The sequence below is a fragment of the Mustela nigripes genome, chromosome 12 (assembly GCF_022355385.1).
Source record: "Mustela nigripes isolate SB6536 chromosome 12, MUSNIG.SB6536, whole genome shotgun sequence".
Classification (NCBI taxonomy): Eukaryota; Metazoa; Chordata; class Mammalia; order Carnivora; family Mustelidae; genus Mustela; species Mustela nigripes.
The window spans coordinates 41011518-41024045 of NC_081568.1; the positions used below are offsets into that span (position 1 = coordinate 41011518).

At 45.1% G+C, this 12528-nt stretch overlaps 1 protein-coding gene across 4 annotated transcripts in view; it reads left to right on the forward strand.

Annotated features, from left to right (window-relative positions):
* The first annotated feature begins 376 nt into the window (after positions 1-376).
* ARHGEF37 (Rho guanine nucleotide exchange factor 37) overlaps positions 377-12528 on the forward strand; it is a 73446-nt gene continuing 61294 nt past the window's right edge. For 2 of the 4 annotated variants that reach the window (XR_009407400.1, XM_059417138.1), the window contains exon 1: positions 874-1127. The gene's annotated coding sequence lies outside the window, so the exon portion shown is untranslated. The other 2 variants (XM_059417140.1, XM_059417139.1) reach the window with 2 other exon arrangements.

Sequence of the window (12528 nt, forward strand, 5' to 3'; positions counted from 1 at the left end):
TGAGGAAACACAAGTAAAATGTTTACTATAGTGCCTGGCATTTAGGAAGCCAAATTACTATTGCTACCACTAATAATAATAAATAATAAGCCCTAATAATGAGAATAAGAATTAGAACCGAGAAGATTTGGGAAAGTTAATCTAGTTGATTGCCGATCCCACAAATAAGGTTTGCCTTCCCCGATACGACACTTTTTCATAGCGATTTTCACTCTTCAATGTCAATGTTCTAAGTGTCCGACCAACCTCACCCATCACCGCCCCGCCCCCCAAGGGGGCGGGGACCTACTTAGGGCCTAGAACAGTGTCCTATTTCACAGCAGGGAGAGAGTGGACGTACAGCTTTCTATCACAGGAAAGGAGACTGGGGTGCAAGGAGACTGGCAGATTTGTCTGAGATTGAGCTCGTGGGAGAGCTGGGTAAGAACCCAGAGGTCCTGGGCAGCGGACCCTGGGAATGAAATCGAAGTCCAGCCCTAACATCTGGTGCTTTGGGCAGAGCCACGGATACACAGATTGTCAGTGATCCAGGGGTCAACATTCCCACCAGGTGGCCTAAGCACTGGCCGGTGTTTTGGGGGCGCCGAGATCGGGGGAGCAGGCGGCTGAGCGGGAAGGCACGGGAAGGCACCCGCCCTCCCCCGCGGCGCAGCGCTCAGAGCCGCGGCAACTCTCGGCGCTGGCGGCGGGCCAGGGCCACCCCGGGCCGGGCCGGGACCCGGGCGCGGCAAGTGGAAAACAACCTGGCCGCAGACAATTGACAAAGGCGCGCGAACGGGCCGGCCCTCCGCCGCGCGCACGCACGCAGCGTGGGCAGAGCCGCGCCCTCCGTGGGACCCGCGGCGCCCAGGCCCAGGTGGGGCGCGTGTCGGAGAGAGGGGCGTCTCTCCTGCCTCTGCGGCGGTTCGGGTGCGCCCGAGCTCCGCGCGGGGGGTGCGCCCCGGGAGAGGGGCGGGGTGGACGGGCCGGGCGCCGAGCGGCGCGGGAAAGCCGCCGCCGCTGCCTGCCGAGCTGGAAGGTGTGGGGCGCCGAGAGCCGCGACGCCCGGGTCCAGGTGGCGCGGTGGAGCCTTGTGTCCTGGGGCCGCACGGAAATGCAAGCAACCTGATCCACGTGACCTTTTACAGGTGGGCAGATAAGGCCTAGAGAGGTAAGGTGGTCTGGAAAAAAACTATTATTTCTTGCGTCGGTTTGTTTATCTCTGCCCGCTTCAGTGTAGGATTTGGGGTGACTTTTAATAAGAATCGATAGGTTGAAACAACAGAAAAATACAAACAGTGTTAAAGGATCCTTGCCAAGGAAAGTATAATTATTACTACGGGCGGGGGTTGGGGGAAGAGAAAGGAAATTCGAAGTCCCTATGTTGCGCTGCTTTGGCCAAGGACCCGCAGAAAAGTGCCAGAGCTGAGACCAGAAGCCTGAGTGTCGGGCTCTCCCGGGGGTTCAGTGCTCTGGGCACAGTGAGTGAGCAGAACTTGCAGGGGAATGGAGAAACAGCAGCCTGCCCACGGGCTTCACCTTCTTGGGATTCTGGACCCCTTAGACACCTGGATCCCTTCCTACAGAGGGGTTCACACATGACCCTGCACACCGTTTCAGATTTGACACGAAGCATTCTGCTGTAAGGAGTGACCGGAAGGCTGGCACTCAGCCTGTGCTCTCAAGAGCAATTTTTTGCTCTTTTTAAAGGGAGGCAGCCAGGGGAAAAGCGAGTACCGGCTGTCAATCCAGTGTTCTGACCTCGCTAGCTGGGTGATCTTGGACACACTGTTTAACCTCTCCAAGGCCTAGTGTTTTGCTCTCTTGTTCTTTTTTTTTTCTTTACAGATTTTTAAAAAATTCAAGTTAGTTCACTTATCTAGTGCAGTATTAGTTTCAGTCCCAAGCCCGGCGTTATCTGTAAAATAAAGATGAAATTGTCTGCCTCCTCCTTCAAGTTATTGTCCGCCTTAAGAATGAATGCTGATCCCAGTGTCTGGCACATAGGGAGTGCTCAGTGAGCGTGCAGGTGCACCGAGCCCAGTGGCTCGCAGCTGTGCCAGTTAGGAGAGATGATGACATGGAAGACATTGGGCTGTCTCTGAAATAAAACACAAAATTAAAAACATTGTAAACCTGAGGGGCGCCTGGGTGGCTCAGTGGGTTAAGCCGCTGCCTTTGGCTCAGGTCATGATCTCAGGGTCCTGGGATCGAGTCCCGCATCGGGCTCTCTGCTCAGCAGGGAGCCTGCTTCCTCCTCTCCTCTCTCTGCCTACTTGTGATCTCTCTCTGTCAAATAAATAAATAAAAAATCTTTAAAAACAAACAAACAAAAGAAAAAAAAACATTGTAAACCTGAAACTATAAAGAGAACCCTATAATGACTCAAAGCGACAGCACAATCTTAGCGATGATCATCTAAACAAAAGTACAGCAGTGCACCACGTCAATATTTGGCCTAAGGTGGCTGAGAGGAGAAGCCACCAGACATTCTAACAAGGACTGTTTACTGGGCCTTGCTTGCCTCTTTTGAATGGAACTGGCACCTGCATAGCTTGTTTCTAAATGAGAGGAAAGAGGAAGGTGATGAGGGGACCTGAGCAACACCCAGTCTTGCCAGGTGATGTGGGCTTGGCCGAGTTCTGGCCGGGGTACAGGAGTTGCTGGCAGTTGGCTCTCATCCCTCTTGGATCAGCAGCTTGTTGTGGTAAACAGAGCCTTGGTTGACTGTGTTCTAGATCAAATAAATGGCTTTTTATTTAACCGATGGGGGTGTGTGTTTGAGTGCTCTAACTGAAGCAAAATAGTGTTTGTTGAGCTCGATTGTCCAAAGCCTATAGCTTGTTTACTGACAGGCTAAGGAGTTTTTATTATTATTACTATTGATTTATATGATTTATGGAGAGAGAGAGCATGCATGCACCCACAAGGGGAGAGGGGCAGAGGGAGAAGGAGAAGCAGATCCCTCACCCAGCTGGATACCAGGACCCTAGGACCGCCACCCAAACCCAAGGCAGATGCTTAATTGATTGAGCCATCCAGGCGCCCCAGGCTTAAGAGTTTTAAAATCTGCAGATCCAAAATTGTGAGGACAGGGCCTGGGCAGGCCTGCTTGCCTATAAAAAGAATTGCTCTTAAAAAAAAAAAAAAAATACCGTGTTGTTTTCTTTCTCTGCTATTTTAGGCCTTGCAAATAGAGTCAGGGAAATATGGCTTAGGGCAAATAGCTGCTATTTAGTTTGGGCTGAGACACAAATTACCTGTCTGCTGGGTTACATGCCTCTCCAGGTGTTTATAAAGGAGAGTTCTTCCTCAGAAACAGAGATTGTGTGTGAAGTCTCTTGCCCCCTGTCTGCCTCCCCTTGAGCCAGTCATTTCTCAACCCAGAGAAATCCTTTTTCTGCAAGTTCAGTGACTTTGGCAAGTTCCTTCCCTTCCTGGCTCTGTGGCCTGATTTTGTTTTACAGTAGCTCTGTTGGAAAGTTGGTTTTTTGTTTGTTTTTTTAAAGGCTCCACACCTATGGGGAGCCCAACACAGGCTTGAACTCACGACCCTGAGATCAGACCGGAGCTAAGATCAAGAGTCAGTCACTTAACCGACTGAGCCACCCAGGTGTCCCTGTTTTGTTTTTTTAAAGTAAGCTCTACATCCATCGTGGGGCTTGAACTCAGGACCCCAAGATTAAGAGTTGCGTGCTCTACCAACTGAGCCAGCCAGGTACTCCTAGAAAGTTTTCCCTAATTTGACCTTTAGATTCTAAACATTTGGTGCTCATAGGATGGCATAGAGCAAACATACTCTCTTAGGCCAAGGCTCTTCCTTATTTGAACGCAGCCTGTGGACCTCTTTCATGTTTCTACCTCCAGACTTGCTGCCTTCATTCTTTCAACATTTCTGTAGTAGATTGAGATTAAAAGCAGAATTTTCCCAAGAAGTAATCTACAGACTACTTGCATCAGAGTCACCTAGGGACTAGGGTGCCTGGGCAGCTCCGTCAGTTAAGCCTCTGCCTTCTTTGGCTCAGGTTGTGATCCCAGGGTCCTGGGATTGAGACCCACGTTGGGCTCCCTGCTCAGTGGGGAGCCTGCTTCTGCCTCTGCCTCTGCCTGCTGCTCCTTCTGCTTTTGGCGGTGCTCTCTCTCTGACAAATAAGTAAAATCTTTTTTTTTTTTTTTTTAAATAGACATGATCCCTTTCCTTGTGGAGTTTACCCTTTATTGAATGAACCAGTAAAACAAATAGGATAAGAGAAATAGTTCTTGGGGGAAAGGAGTGCTTCTTTGGAAGTGGGTTTCAAGCAAGAAGTAAAGCAGTCAGGTTTTTTTTTTTTTTTAAAGATTTTTATTTATTTGACAAGGAGAGACTTAGCAAGAGAGGGAACGCAAGCAGGGGGAGTAGGAGAGGGAGAAGCAGGCTTCGCTGAGCAGGGAGACCGAGGTATGGCTTGATCCCAGGATGCTGGGACCATGACCTGTGCCTCACTCCCCACTGGTGCTATGAATTTAATCAGGATGCCATTATACTTGTCCAGGAGAAAGGTGGTAGAGATTTAGACTCAGGTGGTCTTAGAGATGGAAAGCATTAAAGGAACTGCTGGATATCCTTAAACTGGGCAGATCACAGAGGTTGAAATTAACCAGTGTTCTTTGAATTATGTAGTTTTTTCAGTTTTTTTTGTTTTGTTTTGTTTTGTTTTGTTTTGTTTTAAGGGGGGTTTCAAGAGCAGAAGGAAGGAGAAGCAGACTCCCAGCAGAGCAGGGAGCCCAATGCAGGGCTCCATCCCAGGACACTGGGATCATGACCCAAGCCAAAGGCTTGGGGAGCCTGCAGGGAAGCCTGCTTCCTCCTCTCTCTCTCTGCCTGCTTCTCTGCCTACTTGTGATCTCTGTCTGTCAAATAAATAAATAAAATCTTAAAAAAAAAAAAAAAGTAATTAACTACTGACACACAGATAGATCTCGAAATAATCTTGCTGAAAAGAAAAAGAAGCCAGACCAAAAAGAGTATAGACACTACAATTCCCCTTATATAAAACCCAAGGGGAGTTGCTCTCTCTCCCCCACGCCCGATCTTAAACATTGTGGTGTCTCTCAAGAATTGTGTATGATTATATTAGTCAGCCTCCACTTGTTACCGTGTCATTGGCAATTTGATCTGATGGAGCCACCCACGCGTCCCTAGTTTTATCAGTTTTTAGTTCATATTACTCTACTATGGTCCCCTCCACCCCCATCCCCCCAGCTCTCAGCCTCTATCACCCACATCTTGCTCCTTAGAGAGACTGCTTGGAAAGACATCAGCACCTTGCTGGGCTGGTTACACTAGTATACAGCATTCCTTTGATCCACTGGCCTAGTTGCCTTTCAGTAAGAGAATGAGGATAGTCTTCAATTAACTGTTATTCTGTTTTGTTTTGATCTATCCTGGATCCCAGTGATCTCTGTTTCCCTTTATAAAGGCTGAGGGACCATCTCTTTTACTCAAGTGGCAGAATCCTCAAATGGCTAAGGCTAAAGAGGATGGGGGAAGAAAATATATTAGCTCCTAAGAAAATCCAAAGGCAGGGATGCCTGGGTGGCTCAGTTGGTTAAGCATCCAACTCTTGATTTTGGCTCAGGTCACGGTCTCAGGGTCGTGAGATTGAGCCCCATGTTAGAATTAGCTCAAGAGTCTCTCCCTCTCCCCCAGATCTAATTAAAACAAACAAACAAAACACCTAAAGGCAGTCAGTCTCCATCATGGCTGGACTGGGTAATGGCATCAGGGCTCAGTTTCATGGTCCCTCAATCCTTAGCTCCATTTCTTGGTGTTTGCTGCATTCTGAGTCAGGCTCTAGTGTGTCATTCCTATTACTTATTATTATTATCATGATCAGCTGTTCTCACCTTCGGCTTGAATATGATCAGCGAAGTGTCCTTAGATAATGTCTTGACCCATTGGATCCATGGTAGTGCTATCCTTTACGGTGAAACAACAATAGTGACGAAGCAACTGTTAAAATTTTTGCGAGCTTACCTTGTACTCTGTTAGATACTCTACATGGATTATCTTTTTTTTTTTTTAAGGATTTATTTATTTATTTGACAGACAAAGATCACAAGTAGGCAGAGAAGCAGGCAGAGAGAGAGGAGGAAGCAGGCTCCCTGCTGAGCAGAGAGCCCGATGCAGGGCTTGATCCCAGGACCCTGGGATCCTGACGTGAGTCAAAGGCAGAAGCTTTAACCCACTGAGCCACCCAGGCACCCCTACATGGATTATCTTATGAAATTTTATAATCACCCTGTAAAGGAGGTTAATAATTATCCCAGGAAAGCCAGCTGACTGATTGCTGAATCAGAATTTAAGATTGGGTTTTCTGGCTCTAGAGTGTGGACTCCAAGCCTTTACAGTGCCTCTTAAAGTCCCTCTTAAGAACTAAGAAGACGAGAGCAAAGCCATCAAATATTGTGCCTGTATCTTACTTTTTCTGAACATCAATCTTAAAATATACACGGCAATCATAGTAGGGGCAGAACTTTGGAAGTTATTCTCATGACTTTGTCAATCTCTGATCCTTATGGGTTGTTAGAGTTTTGGGAGCTCTTCGTACAGGACCTCTCTCCTGGACTATTCAGTATGTCTATATAAACCAGGAATGTCAGGCAGGACTCCACTGTAGCCACTCTTCTTTCTATAGGCATTTCCTCCCTTTGTTTTTCTTCTCTTTCTTTCTCTCTCTCTCTCTTTTTTTTTTTTAAGATTTGTTTACTTTTATATGAGGTGGGGGGCAGAGGGAGAGGGAAGGAAGAGAACCCCAAGCAGACTAACTACTGAGCATGGAGCTTGACAAGGGGTTTGATCCCACGGCCCTGAGATCATGACCTGAGCCCAAATCAAGGGCCAGACACTTAATGGACTGTGCCATCCGGTACCCGTAGTCCTACGTCTTAACTGAGGTGGTAGTTACACAAATCTAACATGTGATAAAATGGCATAGAAACAATCATTCACGAATAGTAGACTGATGCCAATATTGTGCTATATTTAAATAATAGGTAACCATCAGAGTACCCTAGTGAAAGGTGCACAGAAAATCTGGTACTATCCTTGCTACTTCCTGTTGAGTGAGTCTGTAAGTCTTGTACCTGTCTGTAAGTATTTCAAAATAAAAAGTTAAAAACAAAAGATTACATAGCTTAACTTATCCACTATCTTTGCAGCTCTGTATGGACAAGTACTGCCCAAAAGCCTGGGAGAGCAGGCTGGGTGTCCCTGTTCTATTTCCTGGTCTGGGTTGATAAGGAGGCTTATCTCAGAGAACAAGCTTGGGAAACATGGCTTTCCTTGTAGTCCAGTCATGCTCAGTCCTGGGATCTCTTTCATGTCCCATGATAGGCAATTTTTTTAAAAGATTTTATTTATTTATCTGTCAGAGAGTGAGCACAAGCAGGGGGAGCAGCAGGCAGAGGCAGAAGTAGGCTCCCTGCTGAGCAGGGAGCCCAATGCAGGGCTTGATCCCTAGACGCTGGGGTCATGACCTGAGCCAAAGGCAGACACCTAACCGCTGAGCCCCCCAGGAGTCCCCCTGATAGGCAATTTAGAACTAAAATCAGTTTAGCCCTCTGCTCTCTCTCTCAAATAAATAAATAAAATCTTAAAAAAAAAAAAAGACACAAAATTATTCTAGGACCACAAAGCTCTCCCTGGTGTTGTTTCTTTATGGTCACACTCACCTGCCCTTCACCCTCATCCCTAGCCAGGTGACCACTAATCTGTTCTCTGTCTCTATAATGTTGTACGTGACATAAATGGAATCATACATGACCTTTTAAGATTGTTTTTTTTTTTCAGGCCGTGTAATACCCTCAAACGCCCTTCGGGCTATCACGATTTATGCATAATTCAATCCGTGTTATTTCTGGGTATTCAGTTGTAATGGATCTACCCTTTCTTTATTTTATTTTATTTTTTAATTTTTTTTTAAAGATTTTATTTATTTATTTGACAGAGAGAAATCACAAGTAGACAGAGAGGCAGGCAGAGAGAGAGAGAAGCAGGCTCCCTGCTGAGCAGAGAGCCCGATGCGGGACTCGATCCCAGGACCCTGAGATCATGACCTGAGCCAAAGGCAGCGGCTTAACTCACTGAGCCACCCAGGTGCCCCCTTTCTTTCTTTTAAAGCATTCACCTCTTCTTAATTTTTTTTTTGAAGATTTTATTTATTTATTTGACAGAGAGAGATCACAAGTAGACAGAGAGGCAGGCAGAGAGAGAGAGAGGGAAGTAGGCTCCCTGCTGAGCAGAGAGCCCGACGTGGGACTCGATCCCAGGACCCTGAGATCATGACCCGAGCCGAAGGCAGCGGCTCAACCCACTGAGCCACCCAGGCGCCCCCTCTTCTTAATTATTTTTAAAGTATGCTCCACACCTAACATGGGGCTCGGACTTATGACACTGAGATTAAGAGTACTTATATGCTCTACCGACTAAACCAGCCAAGTGTCCCTAAAGCGTTCACCTGTTAAACACACCTATTAAAACAACATTTTGATTGTTTCCGGTCTGGCAATTACAAATAAAACTTCTGTAAGCATTTGTGGACACATTTTTGTATGGACATAAGTTTTCTTTCTCTGGAATAGATGCCCGAAGTTATGATTGTTAGTAAGTGTAGGTTTCTTTTTAAAAGAAACTGACAAGCTGTTTTCTGCCGTGGCTGTACCATTTTTGCATTCCCACCAGTGATGTCTGAGCGATCCAATTTCTCCCACACCTCTGCCAGCAGTTAATACTATATAATATTTTTCTGATTAATGGCTTTACTCATATACTTCACCCACTGAAAGTATACAAATCAGTGGTTTTTAGTATATTCACTGAGTTGTGCAAGTATCACCACAATAAATTTAGAACATTTTCGCCACCCCCAAGAGAAACCCTGTGCCCAGTAGCCACCACACTCCATACCCTAGCCCGTTAGCCTAGGAATCCGATGATCTACTTTTATATAGATTTGCCTATTCTGGATATTTCATATAAGTCAAATCATAAAATATGTGGTCCTTTGTGACTGACTGCTTTGACCTAGCATAATGTTTTCAAGATTCATCTGTGTTAAAGCACATATCCATAGGACTTCATTCCTTTTCAATACCAAATAATGTATAATATTTTTAAAGAAATAAAAGTATGTTTCTTTCCATTACACAGACCATAAACTAAGAGATGACAAAATACTCTTACAGGGAGGTTTTGCCAGGCCAGCTTGGAGGTCTAGCTTGCAGTTAACCTAAGTGCAAATTAATGCTATTTTAAATATTTAGCAGTTCTCTGTAGAATGTGCTTTTTGTTTGTTTAGCAATAGTTCTGAGTAGTGGAACCTGAGTAGCTCTCCTGAAAGCCTGTTGGGATCTTTCTAGAGAACCTACTGTGCACAGGGGGGTGAGTGTCAGCGACTCAGGCCAGGGACAGGTCAGCAGGCCGCGGGCAGTGTTCAAGAGCTGGAACAGAGCTGTGCATCAGACAGATGCATTCCAGGATCTTTCTAGGCCCTTTGCTCTCCCCATTCAGTTTACAGATCATCTGATCAGGTCAGCGCTTATGGCCCACGACAGAAACTTCTGCTGCTACTAGTCCCTCCCAAAGGACATTTATATATGCAAGTATCATCAGTATTGTGAGGAATAGTGAAGGACACCAGGCGAATGGGTGCTCCTCTGTCTCTGAGTGTGTAGGGTCTGGGCAGGAGGCTGAGGCCTGGTTCTGAATAACCCTAAATAGCCAAGTACAAGTTTGAATGGGCTGTGTGCCACTTAAAATATTAGGAAATATTTTACCCATCCAGAAAAGAACAAAGAACAGTGAAACAAATACCATGTTCTTACCACCTCGCTTTATTTAATTTTAACAGTTTTGTCCTCTGTGCTTCATTATTTTTAAGCAAATAGGACTTCTCTTACTTCAGCAATAAAAAGTAACGAACTACTGATACATGCAACAATTTACAGGAATCTCCAGGACATTATGCTGATTGAATAAAGTCGGTGCCCAGAGGTGACACACTGTAATGATTCCATTCACATACATTCTTGAAATGACCAGATGACAGAAGTGAAGAACAGATTCCTGATGGCCAGGGGTTAAGGATGGGATGGAGCTGGAGGGAAGTGAGTGAAAAGGGAACATGAGGGGTCCTTGTGATAGAAATGAGCTGTGTCTTGCTTGTATCAGTGCCAGTATCCTGGCTGTGAGATTGTGTTAAGAGTTTTGCAAGATGTTACCATTGAGGAAATTGGGTAAAGGGTACATGGAACCAGTTTATTATTTATTATAACTGCACGTGAATCTCTATCTCAAAATTAGAAGTGTAGCTCAAAACAAGACAGCTTCAGATCCCATTAAGTCCCTTTTGATCTGTCCTCAATTCCATTTCTCTGCTTCCCTTTCCAGAGGTTGCTACCATCCTGAATTTACTGTTGATCATGTTCACAAAATTTTTAATACATATATATATTATGTAATATATTATATATATTATTTTTATATTATAATAATATATTTTTACTTACAGTGTTGATGAGGCTACCCATTATGATATATGAATTTGTAGTTTGTTCATTTTCACTGTTGTTGAGAATTCCATGGTATGGATATATTACCAGTTAATAACCCATTCTTTTGTTGATGGTCATCTAGGTTGTTTCTAATTTCATTATCAGCAGTGCTGCAGTGAACATTCTTTTTTTTTTTTTTTAAGATTTTATTTATTTATTTGACAGAGAGATCACAAGTAGGCAGAGAGGCAGGCAGAGAGAGAGAGGAGGAAGCAGGGTCCCTGCAGAGCAGAGAGCCCGATGCGGGACTCGATCCCAGGACCCTGAGATCATGACCCGAGCCGAAGGCAGCGGCCCAACCCACTGAGCCACCCAGGCGCCCCTGCAGTGAACATTCTTGTCTCCATTCCTTGTGTATAGGAGGAGAATTTCTTTTTTTTGTTTATGAGTTTATTTATTTATTTGACGGAGAGATCGAAAGAGAGCACACGTAAACAGAGTGGCAGGCAGGGAAAAAAGAGAAGCAGGCTCACTGCTGAGCAAGGAGCCAGATGTGGGACTTTATCCCAGGACGCTGGAATCGTGACCCCAGCGGAGCCTTCCGCTCAACAGACTGAGCCAAGTAGACTCAGGCGCCCAGGCGCCCCCAAGTGGACAATTTTCTTAAACACAGGTTATCTCTAAGAGTAGAACTGGCCTGATGGTGCAAGCATTTTTAACTTTTCTAGTTATTGCCAAATTGCTCTTTGGAGTGGTTTCAACAATTTACATTACCATATCGGTACATGAGACTTCCCGGTCATCTATAGTCTCACCAACATTTTTATATTTTGCCAGTCTGATGGTCATGAAATGTTATCTCACTGTGATTTTTTTTTTTTAAGATTTTATTTATCTATTTGACAGAGAGAGAGAGATCACAAGTAGGCAGAGAGGCAGGCAGAGAGAGAGAGAGAGAGAGAGAGGAAGAAGCAGGCTCCCTGATGAGCAGAGCCCAATGTGGGGCTCGATTCCAGGACCCTGAGATCATGACCTGAGCCGAAGGCAGAGGCTTAACCCACTGAGCCACCCAGGTGCCCCCTATTTTTATTTTTAAAGATATATTTATTTGAGGGAGAGAGATAGTGCATGAGCACAGGGGCAGAGAGAGGGAGAGAGGGAAAGAGTCTCAAGCAGACCTCACGCTGAGCTTGGAGCCTGACGCAGGGCTTGATCCTATGATCCTAAGGTCATGACCAGAGCCAAAACCAAGAGTCCACACTTACCCCACTGAACCACCCAGGCGCCCCCATTGTGGTTTTACTTAATCACATTTGCCTAGTTACTAGTGAACCGAGCATCTTTTCATTTGTGTATTAGCCATTTAAACTTCTTCCTTTGTCAGTTACCTGTTCATACCTGTATAGGCTAGGGTTTAGTTGGAGAAAACACAGGTCATTCTGTTTTAACCAGAGTTGGAGGCTCAGCTAACTGCACCATGCAGGTGTCCCTCCATGTCTTTAAATAGCATGCAGGTACTGTCGATTGAGCTTTTGGTTTATGTATTGTTCTTTGACTTTCTACCATGGAAGATTTAGTTGTTTTTTTTACTCTCCCCTCCACCTCACATACACACGCCTTCCACAACCACATACTCCCAGTATAGTTACACATCATATTGTTTAGGTCACTTGCATTATAGTGTGTATAAATTGTATTTATAACTGAACCAGGCAGTAATGTACTTTTATTTTTCCTGCACAACTTTTTAAGTTTTTAAAATTTTATTTATTTATTTTTAAAGATTTTATTTATTTGAGAGAGAGAGTGTGGGAGAGTAGAAGATCAGAGGGAGAGGAAGAGTCCCTGTGGAGCTGGGAGCCCGATGTGGGACTCGATCCCAGGACTCGAGGATCATGACTTGAGCTGGAAGCAGTCGCTTAACCAACTGAGCCACCCAGGTGCCCCAGCACAACTTTTTTTTTTTTTAAGATTTTATTTATTTATTTGACAGAGAGAAATCACAAGTAGATGGAG